A 15,186-nucleotide genomic window follows, 5' to 3' on the forward strand; every position below is an offset into this window, starting at 1 on the left:
CCCGGCCTTTGCCTGTCCCCGGGGAGCGCCGGAACCTGGGCTGAGTCCCCCAGGGCACTGGGCTCCACGGTCTGCACCGCTGGAATCGCCTCCAGGGCCACGCAGCCCTCTCCGCGCGGAGCCGCCGCCTGAGTGGTCCCTGAGCTGCTCCAGGGCCCCGCCGGGCGAGCGCTCCAGCCCTTTAGGGAGCTCGGCCCGCGGGGTGCGGGCGCTCTCCCCCGGGGCGCAGGTCCTCCGTTAGCCTGAGGGCATCCCCGCCCTCCTGGGTCCTGCTCCAACTCCCCGCGAGCCCCTTTCCGCCCGGGAAGGTTGGTGCAGCTCCTGCTTCTCTGGGACTGGGCTCTTCTGTCCTGGGGACACTCGCCCTGGCCTCAGCCCGGCTCCTCGCGGGGCCCCTCCCTCTTGGATGCCTTTTGTTTCTTTATTTCTTTTTCCCCGTCTTCCTACCTTGATAGAAGCGCGAACTCTTCTCACTGTAGCATTCCAGGTGTTCTCTCTTTAAATCTCAGGCCGAATTCGTAGATTCAGGATGATTTGAAAGTTATCTAAGTAAGTTGGTGGGGACAGGTGACTTGGGGACCCTACTCTTCTGCCATCTTTCAGAGAAGTTATTTAGATGTTACAATTTGGCTGTGTTATACAAAGCAGTTGCCCACCCGAGTAGATACAAAGTAAGTGTTTAGATCAGTGTGCAGCTCAGACTTTAGGTCATCTGACTTTACTTCAAGGATCTATGATGGACTTGAATCCTGCGGACTTCTCTGCTTGCAGTCTATCTGGTCTCAGACACCCAGATGGTGATGTGGCCTTTTAAGACATCACCATGGTGATGGGGCTTTTGTTTTTACTTGAATAAGATGCCCCAGAAGACAGCAAACAGGGATCCTTGGCATAACTCAGATATCCAGAATATTTAATATTTACCCGTCCTTTTTAAATATCACTGTCTTAATTTTCATTTTCAAAGGAAGAAAGGAAAAAACCAGAAATTTTAATTTTGTTCTTTTTTATAGTTTTATTAACACAAATATGACATGCATATACACTATCCATTTTCTTTGCTGTGTGGCCTGGCATTGGAATTGGTGACTCTGATGGCCAGCTGGGCTACTCTTTTCACAATGGCTTTGTGATTCTTGAAGGGGACATTGTGAGCAAACTCTGCACAGTAAGATTTGTTGCCCATCAGCAGCACTTCAATCTTCTCTGACCTTGTGAACTAGTAACTTCCAGAAGTCACTGGGCAACATGTGCTCTGTTTTCTTGTTGCTCCTATAACCAAAGCACCAAGATCTGGCCCTTGAATCTTCTGTGTGCCCTACTATCAATGCCTCTGCATTTCCACCAATTGCACTTAATTTTGACATATTGGTCTGACTGGTGCTGCATGAACTTCTTGGTCCCTTTTTTAATGATCTTGAGCTTCATCAGAGAGCTGAGGGCACCCTAAGTGATGGCTGCCACTTCTGCAGGCAGCTCCAAGGAAGAGAGGGAAGTTTTTAATTTTGGTGGAGTCCAGTTATGTTTTTTTCTTTTGTGAATCATGTTTTCAGCCTCTTATCTAAGAAAATTTTGCCTAAATCAGTGTCAGAAAGAGTTTATCCTATGTTTTCCTCTACAAGTTTTAGAATTTTAGGATTTACATTTTGGTCTAAGATCTATAGTAAGTTTATTTTTGTATATGGTACAAAAGTATAAATCAAAGTTATTTACTTTCCTTTCCTTCTCTCCTTTATATTTCTTGGCACCGTTTGTTGAAAGGATTATCCTTTTACCCTGAATTGCCTTTACACTTTCGTTATCCACTGTACTCTGGTCTATTTATCTATTTGTCTATCTTGATGCTAAGTCTTGATGCCACAGACTTCATTGACAAAAAATTTATAGTAAGTCTTGACAGTCTTAAGTGTTCTGCCTATTTCTCCTTGTAGTTCTAACAGCTCTTGCTTCAGGCATTTTGAAGCTCTGTTATTAGGTACATAAACTTTTAAAATTATTTTGTCTTTTGATGCATTGGTCTCTTGATCCAAATGATATGACTTTAATTATCTATGGTAATATTCTTTGCTCCAAAATGTACTTCAATCTAATATTAATATAACTGCTCCAACTCTCTTGATTATTTTTAGGATGGTACACTTTTTTCATCCTTTTATTTTTAACCTATTTGTGCCTTAGTATTTAAAGTGTACTTCTTGTAGCCAGTCTATAGAGCATCTTGCTATTTGTCCAAGCTGACAAATCCTGCTATAATTGGAGTGTTTACACCATTACCTCTCTGGTGTTGTGCACTATGAACTCTAGCCATCTTGGTCTCCCAGACCCTCATCTATGTCTCTTTGACTCCGGAACCTGACATGGTGTCCCTAGGATCTCCCTGCCTATACCTCACACTGGAAAGTGACTCAGCGTACTAAACTGAGGTGACCTTAGGGCTCATGTGATTTGTTTCCTGTCTCTGAAAGATCACCATTCTCTATTGCCTGATGTCACATGTCCTGAAAACCATTGTTTCAAATATTCTTTCAGGTTTTTGCTGCTAAGTGGAAAATTAACTCTCTTTCTTATTACTCCATCTTGGTCTGAAAGAGAAGTACCTCCATAATGATTTAATTACTATTATCTTCTTCAAACTGAATTACTTCCAAAGACTTAAAGGGAAAAGGGATTTGTTTTACCTTAGGTTCTTCCTTCCCTCTCCTTCTAGGTCCTTTCCCTCTCTTGCTCATCAATTCAGAGTGTAGGAGAATTAGAAAGTTTTTCTTGCCTCATGGCTGTTTCAATACCAGTAGTTCTTCACTGTCATTGAAAGTGACACATTTTCTTAGGTTTCAAGTGACCCTTGACTAGGTTTCAACTTTCCTCAGTTGATAACTGGTTTCTCTTTCTCTTTTTCTCTCTTTCCTACCATTCTTGTAAATAGACTGGGGAGGATGTTGGATGTCTCAAGATGGCACCATAGGGAGATCCCTAGTTCATCTCTTTCCACAGACACAACAATGTTACAACTACATATAGGACATTCTCTTTGAAAAAATACTTGAAGGCTGGCAAAACAGGTCTTCCACAAAACAAAACAAACAAGAAAACAACAACAAAAAAGCAAGTAACATCAAGATCAATAAGAAGGGCAGGAAAGGTCTGGCCAGGACCCCCATCCCCAACTTGGTGACTAATATGTCATTTGTGTCATATGACAACCAATATGTCATTTGTGAATATCTTCTTCCATTCCATTGGTTGCTGGACTAACAAAAGGTAGGGATGTCATAAAGGCACAGCTCCTCTTTAAGGAACAAAGAGTTCAAACCCCACATGTAACAAACCAGATCTGCACCAGAAAAGGAAGCCCTCCAAATTATTAGCATTGAAAACTGGCAGGGCTAATGCTTGAGATAGCCAGAGGTCTATAGGAAACCAAGACTTCTCTCTTGAAGGACTCACATAGACTCACTTGCCATAAGTCCCAATGCAGAGGCAGTAGCTTGAGGAACACCTCACCCATCAGTGAGGGAGGTTTTTTGACTAGTCATTAAGGAGTGTACTGAAAGGGTAGACCTTGAAGATTCTATGGAAACGGAGGTACTGGCAGGTGCTATTTTTAAATTTTTTATTTGAATTCAATTTAGTTAATATATAGTATATTATTAGTTGTAGGGGTAGAATTTAGTGATTCATTACCTGCATATAACACCCAGTACAGGGATGCTGGGTGGCTCAGTGGTTGAGTGTCTGCCTTTGGCTCACCGTCCTGGGATCCAGTCCCACATCAGGCTCCCTGCAAGGAGCCTGCTTCTCCCTCTGCCTATGACTCTGCCTCTATTTCTGTGTCTCTCATGAATAAATAAATAAAATATTAAAAAAATAACACCCAGTACTCATTACATCAAGTGCCCATCACCAGTTACCCCATTCCCCTATAGCTCCCCTATAGCAACCTTCAGTTGGTTTCCTAGAGTTAAGAGTCTCTTATGGTTTGCCTCCCTCTCTGTTTTCATATTATTTTATTTTTCCATCCCTACCCTTATGCACATCTGATTTGTTTCTTAAACTCCACATACGAATGAAATCATACGGTATTGTCTTTCTCTGACTGAATTATGTGGCTTAGCATAATACTCTCTAGTTCCATTCCTATGGTTGCAAATGGCTAGATTTCATTTATTTTGATGGCAGAGCAATATTCCATTGGATATATATACTACACCCTCTTTATCCATTCTTCTGTCAATGGATATCTTTCCATATTTTGGCTATTGTGGACGTTGCTGCTATAAACGTTGTAGTGCATGTGCCCCTTTAAATCATTATTTTTGTGTCCTTTGGGTAAATACCTAGTAGTGCACTTGCTGGATCATAGAGTAGTTCTATTTTTAAATTTTTGAGGAACCTCCATACTGTTTTTGAGAGTGGTTGCACCAGTTTGCATTCCCACCAACAGTGTAAGAGGACTCCCCTTTCTCTGCATCTTTGTCAACATCTGTTTTTTCCTGAGTTGTTAATTTTAGCTATTCTGACCAATGTGAGGTGGCATTCTCATTCTGATTTTGATTTGTATTTACTGATGCTGAGTGATGATGAGCATATTTTCATGTGTCTATTGGCCATTTTTATGTCTTCTTTGGAGAAATGTCTTTCATGTCTTCTACTCATTTCTTGACTGGATTTTTTGTTTGTTTGTTTTTTGGTGGGGTATTAAGTTTGATAAGTTTTTATAGAGCTTGGATAATAGCCTTTTATCTGATATGTCATTTGTGAATATCTTCTCCCATTCCATATGTTGCCTTTTCATTTTGTTGGTTGTTTCTTTTCCTGTGGAAAAGCTTTTATCCCAGTGAAATCTCAATAGTTCATTTTTACTTTGTTTTCCTTGCTTCTGGAGATATATCTAGCAAGATGTTGCTGTGGCCAAGGTCAAAGTGGTTAAATTGCAGACCAATATCCCTAATGAACATGGATGCAAAAATTCTCAACAAGGTACTAGCTAATAGGATCCAATAGTATATTAAAAGGATTATTCACCATGACCAAGTGGGATTTACTCCTGTGCTGAAGGGATGGTTCAATATTCACAAATCAATCAACATGATACACCACTTTAATAAGAGAAAGGATAAGAACCATATGATTCTCTCAATAGATGCAGAAAAAAGCATTTGACAAAATACAGCATCCTTTCTTGATAAAAAAAAAAAACACCTCAACAAAGTAGGGATAGAGGCAGCATACCTCAACATCATAAAGGCCATATACAAAAGACTCACAATTAGGGCAGCCCCGGTGGCACAGCGGTTTGGTGCCACCTGCAGCCTGGGGTGTGATCCTGGAGACCTGGGATCGAGTCCCACATCGGGCTCCCTGCGTGGAGCCTGTTTCTCCCTCTGCCTGTGTCTCTGCCTCTCTCTCTCTCTCTCTCTGTCTATGAATAAATAAATAAAATCTTTTAAAAAAACAAAAAGCAAAAGACTCACAATTAATATCAGCCTCAATGGGGAAAAACTAAGAACTTTTCTCCAAAGGTCATAAACATGACAGATGTCCACTCTCACCACTGTTGTTCAACATAGTATTGGAAGTACTAGTATCATCAATCAGACAATAAAAAGAAATAAAAGGCAACCAAATCAGCAAAGAAGTTAAGCTTTCACTCTTCACAGATGACACTATACTCTATGTAGAAAATCTGAAAGATTCCACCAAAAAATTGTTAGAACTTATAAAGGAATCAGCAAAATCACAGGATATAAATCAATGCACAGAAGTCTGTTGCATTTATATACACTACAAAGAAGCAACAGAAAGAGAAACCAAGGACTCCATCCCATTTACAGTTGGACCAAGAACCATAAGATACCTAGAAATAAACTTGAGAGGAAAATATCTGTACTCTGAAAACTATAGAACAATTATAAAAGAAATTGAGGAAGACACAAAGAAATGGAAAAACATTCCATACTCATGCATTGGAAGAACAAATACTGTTAAAATGTCTATGCTACCCAAAGAAATCCACATATTCAATGCAATCCCTATCAAAATATCACCAGCAAAAAAAAAATAAAATAAAAAAAAATATCACCAGCATTTTCACAGAACTGGAACAAACAATTCTAAATTTTTATGGAACCAGAAAAGACCCTGAATAGCCAAAGTAATGTTGAAAACAGAAACCAAAGCTGGAGACATAACAATTCTGGACTTCAAGGTGTATTACAAAGCTATAATCATCAAGACAGTATGGTACTGGCACAAAAACAGGCACATAGATCAGTTGAACAGAATAGGAACCCAGAAATGCACTACTCTCAACTCTGTGGTCATCAAATCTTTGACAAAACAGGAAGAATATCTAATGGATAAAAGTCTCTTCGACAAATGTTGTTGGGAAAATTGGACAGCCACATGCAGAAGAAAGAAACTAGACCACTTTCTTATACCACACACAAAAATAAATTCAAAATGGATGAAAGACCTAAATATAAGACAGGAATCCATGAAGTTAGTTGGAGAAGGGCATACATTATGTGGTCTCATTAATTTGGGGAATATAAAAAATAGTGAAAGGGGATAAAGGGGAAAGGAGAGAAAATGAATGGGAAATATCAGTGAGGGTGACAGAACACGAGAGACTCCTAACTCTGAGAAATGAACAAGGGGTAGTGGAAAGGGAAGTGGGTGGGGAGATGGGATGACTGGGTGACGGGCACTGAGGGGGGCACTTGACAGGATGAGCACTGGGTGTTATGCTATATGTTGGCAAATTGAACTCCAATAAAAATATACAAAAAAAAACTTAAAAAAATTATAAGATGGAAAAAAAGACAAGAATCCATCAAAATCCTAGAGGAGAACACTGGCAGGTGCTTTTTTAAAATCTTCTCCCTTGCTAGACTGGTATTAGTGAGTACCATTTTTGTGTTCTCCATCTTCATTGCTAGTATCACTGGCCTTGCCCTACTGATCATTGTGGACTCACCCCACCAGACCTGGCCCAGTTCTTGTCCACTGTGGCTGCTGCCCTGATAGACCCAGTTGGTGCACACACCCTACCCAGGGGACACACTGTGAGTATATGGTGCTGCTTCTCAAGGGGACTTGCATTTCTGAGCCCCACAGAACTGAAACCATTGGAGAAACAGAAAATGGTAGGTTATTTTCTCTAGGGCACTGCACAGACAACAGATTTAAACAAACTTCTAGCCTTCCAGTGACCACTCTTTCATGACTGAGAGAAACTGCTTCTCTTAATACATAAAAACAAATGCAAATTTTAGGGAAAATGAGGAGAGAGAAGCATATGTTCCAACTGAAAGAACAAGACAAAACCTCAGAAAAAGAGATAAATGAAAGAGATCATATAATATATTATATTAATATAATATAATATAATGCTTAGCAATATATCTGAAAAAAAATTCAAAGTAATGATCATAAATATGCTCACTGAAATAGGGGAAGAAATGGATAAACAGATAAAAATTTTTTAAGGAGCCTTTGAAACAACATCAACCAGAATAATATTGCATTATAGGGCTATCAGAAGGAGAAGAGAAAGAGACAAGAAAACTATCTGAAAAAAAATAATGGCTGAAAACTTCCCTAGTTGGGCAAGGTAATAGACATCTATATCTAGAAATCCCAGAGAATTCTAAATAAAATGAACCTAAAAAGATCCACACCATGATACAGCATAAATAAAATGATAACAGTTAAAGATAAAGAGAGGATCTTAAAATAGCAACAAGAGAAAAATAATTTCTTATATACAAGGGAAATCCCATAAGGATACCATCAGGTTTCTCAGCAGAAACTTTGCAAATCAGAAGAGAGTGACTTGAAGGGAGAAACGAACAAACAAACTTCAAACCAAGAATCCTTTACTTGGTAAGATTATCATTCAGAATTGAAGAGGAGAGATTTAAGAGTTTTCCAGATAAGCAAAAGCAGAAGGAGTCCTTTGGATAAATACATAGTAATGCAATTGCTGGGTCATAGAATATCTCTATTTTTAACTTTCTGAGGAATGTCCATACTCTTTTCAGGGGGAAGGGATAATTGGGTGATGGGCATTAAGAAGGGTAGTTAAGATAATGAGCGCTGGGTGTTATGTGAAATTGATGAATCACTAAATTCAACCTCTGAAACTATTAATACAGTATATATTAATTATATTTAATTAAAATAAAACAAAAAAAGCTAAAGGTGTTTATCAATAGTAAACTTGCCTTATGAGAAATGTTAAAGGGACTTCTTCAAGCTGAAAAAATGGTACTAAATAACAAAAACAAATATACAAAAGTAAAAATCTCTTAAAAAAGGTAAAAATCTCAGTGGAAAAAGTAAATATATAGTAAAGATGAGGCTAATCACTTATAAATATGAAGGTTAAAAGACAAAGTAGTAAAATTAACAAAATCATAATAATTAGTTAAGGAATGCATGAAATATAAAGATGTTAAATGTGACATAGAAAATGTATAACTCAGTAGGGGTAGTAAAATGTAAAGTTTTGGAATTTGTCCAATCACAAGTTGCTGTCAGCTTAATATAGACTATTATATGCATAGAATGCTATATGTGAACCTCATGGTAACCACAAAGCAAGCAAGAATGCATAGTAAACATACACACACACAAATGAGAAAATAATCCAAATGTAACACTAAAGAAACCCATCAGACCATAAAGGAAGAGGGAAAAAGGAGAAAAGGATAGATGAGAACTACAAAAAAAGCCAGAAAACAATAAAAAGAAATGGCAACAAGTATATACTTATCAATACTTTAAATGTCAATGGACTAAATCCTCCAATCAAGAGAGTGGCTGAACAGATAAAAAACAAGACACATCTGTATACTGCCTTTTCTGATTGAAAGTCACTTCAGAAGTAAGGACACATACAGACCAAAAGTGAAAGGATGGAAAAAGGTATTCCATGCAAACAGAAATGAAAAGAAAGCTGGTGAAGCTGTTGTAATATCAGATAATACAAACTTTAAAACAAAGACTGTACTAAAAGATAAAGAAGGGTATATTACATAAAAATAAAGGGATCAATATTCAGCAAGAAGATATAACATTTATAAATAAATATGCACTGAATATAAGAACACCTCAAGATATAAAGCAATCCACCTAACAGGAGAAATTAACTACATTGCAATAATAGTATGGGTTTTTCACACCTCATATCAATGTGTAGATCAACCAGACAGAAAATCAATAAGGAAATATTGATTTTAAATAATACATTGGACTAGATGAACTTAATAGATGTATGCAAACATTGTATCTAAAATCAGAAAAATACAAATTCTTCTAATGTGCACTCTGAACATTCTTCAGAGTAGATCACATAGTAGGCTACAAAACAAGTCTCAATAAATTCAAGGAAATTGAAATTATATCAAGCATCTTCTCAAATGACAATGGCATGAAACTAGAAATGAATTACAAAAAGAAAACTGGAAAAGCACAAAAATGTGATTACATCACATGTTAGTGAACAATCAATGGGTCATCCAGAGATCAGAACAGAAGTTTTTAAAAATGGTTGACACAAATGAAAACAGAAATATGACATTCCAAAAATCTATGGAATGTGGCAAAAGTGGTTTTAAGAGGGAAGTTTATAGCAATTCAAACCTACCCCAAGAAACAAGAAAAATCTTAGACAATCTAACTTTATACCTAAAACAAGTAAAAAATTAAGAACATTAATAGAAAGAAATAATAAAGATCAGAGCAGAAATAAATGAAATAGAGACAAAAATAAAGAAAGAAAAGATCAATGAAACTAAAAGCTGATTCGTTGATAACTAAGGGGAAAAGAGAGAGGGCTCAAATAAAATTAGAAATGAAAGAGAAGTTACAACTGATATCACAGAAATACAAAGGATCATAAGAACAATTACATGCCAACAATTTGGACAATCTAGAAGTGCTGGACAATGTCCCAGAAACATATCATTTGCCAAGACAAAATCAAGAAGAAACAGAAAATCTTTTTTTATAAAAGATTTTATTTATTTATTCATGAGAGACACAGAAAGAGAGAGAGGCAGAGACACAGGCAGAGGGAGAAGCAGGCTCTCTGCAAGGAGCCTGATGTGGGACTTGATATGGGAACCCAGGATCAGGACCTGATCTGAAGGCAGATGCTCAACTGCTGAACCATCCAGGTGTCCCGAATAGAAAATCTTAATAGACCATTTACTAGTAAAGAGATTGAATCAATAATCAAAAACCTCCCACCAATAGTTCCAGGACCAGATGGATTCATTGGCGAATTCTAGCAAATATTCAAGGATTTAATGCTATCCTCCTCAAAATATTTCAAAAACAATTTAAGAGAATGCTTCCAAACTCATTTTATGAGGCCAGCATTACCCTAATACCAAAACCATACAAGGATATCATACACACACACATTCAAGTTATGAGTAATAGTCTTAATGACCACAGATTAAAAAACTGCTCAATAAAATAGCAAAATGAATTCAACAGCACATTTAAAGGACGGTGCACCATGATCAAGTGGGATTTATTCCAGGGATTCAACAGTGGTTCAATATCTGCAATTCAATCACTGTAATAAACTATATTAAAAATTTGAAGGATAAAAATCATATGATCATTGCAATAGATGCAGAAAAAGCATGTTGACAAAATTCAACATCAATTTATGACAAAAACTCAACAAAATGGAAATAGAAGGGATACACTTCAACCTAATGAAGGCTGTGTATGACAAACCCATAGCTAACATCTCAAAAGTGAAAAGCTGAAAGCTTTTTCTCTGAGATCAAAAACAAGACAGGGAAATTCACCCTTGTCAATTTTATTCCACAAAATATTGGAATTCCTAGCTTGGGCATTTAGACAAGAAAAGAAATACAAAGCAACTAAATTGGAGAGGGAAAACTAAAAGTCTCACTATTTGCACATGGCATAATACTTCATATAGGAAAAAACCCTAAAGACTCCACCAAGAAATTGTTAAAACTAATAGATTAATTTAGTAGAGTTGGAGGATAAAAAAACCACTTTACAGAAATCAATGGCCCTTCTATACACTGATAATAAGCTATCAGAAAGAGAAATTAGAAAACAAATCTATTTACATTTGCATTAAAAAGAATAAAATAGGAATTTAACTTGTAAGTAAAAGATCTGTATATGGAAAATTATAAGAAAATTATGGAAAATTATAAGATATTCATGAAGGAAACAGAAAAAGATATAAATAAATGGAAAGGTATTCCATGCTTATGGATTGGAAGAATCAATATTATTAAAATATTCAAACTGCCCAAAGAAATCTACAGATTCAATGCAATCCCTATCAAAATTCCAGTGTCAATTTTTCCTCAAAACTAGAGCAAATAAATAAAAAAATTGTATGGAAACACAAAAGACCACAGATAACCAAAGCAGTCTTGAGAAAGAAAAAAACAAAAGTGGGGGTGGTCTCATGCTTCCTGAATTCAAACTATATTTCAAAGCTGTAGTATACCAAACAAATATGGTATTGGCATAAAAAACAGACACAAAGATCTGTTCCACTGATTGAGAGTCTAGAAATAAACCCACTCATATATGGACAATTTTTTTACACCAAAGGAGCCACAACATACAATGGAGAAGGATATCTCTTCAAAGAAAGGTATTGGGAAACTGTAAATCCACATACAAAATAAAGAGACTGGACCATCTTGTACCATACACAAAAATTAACCTAAAATGGATAAAAGACTTGAATGTAAGACCTGATATCATGACTTGTAGAAGAAAATATAGGTATTAAGTTCCTTGACTTTGGTCTTAGTGATGTTTTTGTGGATCTGACTCCAAAATTAAAGGAAACAAAAGCAAAAATAAATAAGTGGGACTACATCAACCTTAAAAGCTTCTGCACAGTGAAGGAAAACATCATTAAAAAGAAGAGGTAACTATTAAATGAGAGCCGGTACTTGCAAGTTACGTATTCAACAGGGGTTAAATACCCAGAATATATAAAGAACTCCTACAACTTAACAACAACTAAAAACAACCCAATTAATATATGGTCAGAGGATCTGAATAGACATTTTCCAAAGAAGACATATAGATGCCTAACAGGCAAACAAAAATATATTCAACATCACTAATTATTGGGAAAATGCAAATCAAAACCACAATATCACTTCACAACTTTTAGAATGACTATCATCAAGTGGCTCAGTCACTGGGTGGCTCAGTCAGCTGAGTGTGTGACTTTTGATTTTTTCTTAGAATCTCAGGATCAAGCCCTGTGTCAGGCTCCACACTCAGTAGGGAGTCGGCTTGAGGATTTTCTCCCTCCTCACCATCTCTCCATTCCCACCTATCTAAAAAAAAAAAAAAAAAAAAAGAATGGTTATCTCAAAAAGACAAGAAGTAACAAGTGTTGGAGAGGATGTGAAGAAAAGGGAACACTTAAGGACTGATGGTAGGCCTGTAAATTGGTGCACCCAATATGGAAAACAGTATGGAGCTTCCTCAAAAATTTAACAGTTAGAACTGCCATATGATCCAGCTATTACACATCTGGGTATTTATCCAAATAATATGAAAATACTAATTCAAATAGATATATGCACCTTGATGTTCATAGTAGCACTACTTACAATAGGTAAGATATGGTAACAATCTAAATGTCCATCAGTGGATGAATGGGTAAAGGTGTGGCATGTATATACAACGGAATGCTCTTCAGTCATAAAAAGAATGAAATCTTGCCGTTTGTGACAACATGGATAGACCTCGAGAGTATTATATTAAGTGAAATAAACAGAAGGAAAAAGACAAAACAGTATTTCACTCATATGTGGAATATAACAAAACAAACAGAAGTAACAAAAAAAAGCAAAAACAAACTCATAGACACAAAGAATGTTAGCGGTTATCAGAAGGAAAACCAGTTGAGAGGTGGGTAAAATGAACAAAGGAGGTCAAATGTATGTTAGTGGATGGCAAACTAGACTTTTTTTGTTTTGTTTTGTTTTTGTTTTTGTTTTTAGGTTTTATTTATTTTTTCATGAGAGTCACAGAGAGAGGCAGAGACACAGGAAGAGGGAGAAGCAGGCTCCTTGCAGGGAAGCCCAATGTGGGACTCAATCCCAGGACCAGGATCGTGCCCTGAGCCAAAGGCAGAGACGCTCAACCACTGAGCCACTCAGGTGTCCCTAAACTAGACTTTTGGAGGTAAAAGTTTTGTAATGAATGCAGATGTTGAATGTTGTACACCTGCAACTTATGTAATGTTATATATCAATTTTATCTCAATAATAAATAGACAGATGGTAGACAGACAAATAGATAGACAGATTGAGCAGGCATAGGGATAATGACCAGGGTAGCAGGACTAACTATTGATAACATGGGAGTGTGTCCAAATTCAGGGTGTGGAGAACATGAATCTTATTTCTTCTCTATTTTAGTTCCCAGTCCCCAAGTCCAGAACTAGGGTAGGTTCTCAATGGTGGGGATAAGGATTATCCCACTTTCCCTTTCCAAGGGACATTTGGCAATGTCTAGAAACATTTTTCTTGTTACAACTGGGAAAGGGTACTATTAACATCTAATGGCTAGCTACCAGAGATGCTGCTAAACATCCTATAATGCGCAGGATAGCCCCCCACAAGAAAAATGTCAATAGTGCTGAGGTTAAGATGTCCTGGGCCCAAGGCATACTTCTATTGCAACATTTCTTCATATATAGAAGGGTTTTTCCCACTATATTATAGGTCTTTTTTATTCCTGATTCTTGACACATAGTAGGTATTGTTTAATGGATTATTTATTGAATTACTAATATACACGGTCACTGTGGCTCAACTTGAAATTTTCTTCATAAAATATAGTTTTCTTTATTAAATGATACATATGTACTATTCAATTTGGCAATGTTTAACTCTGAAGACCTGCTTACATGAACCATAGTGCACTGAAAGAGCCACTCTTTCTCTCCATTTTCTCCTTTCTGACCATTGGCAACTGTTAGGAGTTGGTGGAAAGAGTGGTGTGGTTCACACCATGCTAATAAGAGAATGGTCTCAATTTTGGAGTGTTTTAGATCAGTTCTTTGTTTTTCACCTTAGAAGCTCTATTTGGACACATCAGCACACAAATGCTGTTTCACATACATTAGCTGTGTTTCTCTTTCTATATATGACTATGCAGTCCATCCCAGCACCACAGTGCCCGCACCTTGTAGCAGGGCAACTTGCTCTGGAGCAGTGGCCAGATTGGAACACAGCAGGGCCCTTGGAGTCAGTGTGGAAAGCTCTTCCCCACCTATGTTCCTCATTCTACTCAACCTATTATTGGAGATTCTTGGAGTGCTGGGTGGGGTATCTCTGAGCCACAGGGATAGGAGCCTGTGCTTGATGAAGACAGAAGAGATTAAGGCAATGCGAATAACTCATGAGGAGTGCTGCTTTATACTTTTCTATGTACAATCTCATAAAATCCTGAAAACCATCTATATTATATCTTTATTTTACCTGTATGGAAACATAACTCAGAAGAGTTAAGTAAGAATCTGAGATTATCTGTCTAGCAAACAATAGTTAGTCCCAAACTCTGCAGTCCCTTTCTGCTCACCTATGCCAGGTATGGGGTTCCTTGGCACAGGTTTTCTGGCTGCATTCAGAGTGAGTCAGTTTTGGTCATCTCCACTATTTTTAGATACCAGTAAAATCAGTTTCATGAGCTCTGAGAAATTTACTGTAGGAATTCTCAATTTTACCTATAATCCAGAACTGTCAGTCTGGTCCTCCCATGAGAAATTAACAGAAAATAAGAAGACTGTGTAAGAGATAAAAAGATATTTCTACAAATAATGTGAAAGCGAAGGCACAAAATGAGTGTTTATTATGATTTTCAGACACAGTCTCCTTGGGGGAAATTCTTTTTATTTTTTTCCTCTCTTGCTTTCCAAACTTTAGTGAAGGGAAGGGAGGGAGTGGAAGAGAAGTGAAGATGGTACTAAACAGGACTTTGAACTGCAGGATCCTCTAGCTGCTAGTATGGTGAGCAAGGTGAATTAGAATTTATAATTTACTGCAAACATACTAAGCAACAAACACTTTGTTTTGCATGATTTAAAATACCATGGCTTTCAAGCACATTTTAGTAAGAATTAATATTTAAATATTTATTTGT

The sequence above is a fragment of the Canis aureus genome, chromosome 2 (genome assembly GCF_053574225.1).
Source record: "Canis aureus isolate CA01 chromosome 2, VMU_Caureus_v.1.0, whole genome shotgun sequence".
In the NCBI taxonomy this organism is placed as follows: domain Eukaryota; kingdom Metazoa; phylum Chordata; class Mammalia; order Carnivora; family Canidae; genus Canis; species Canis aureus.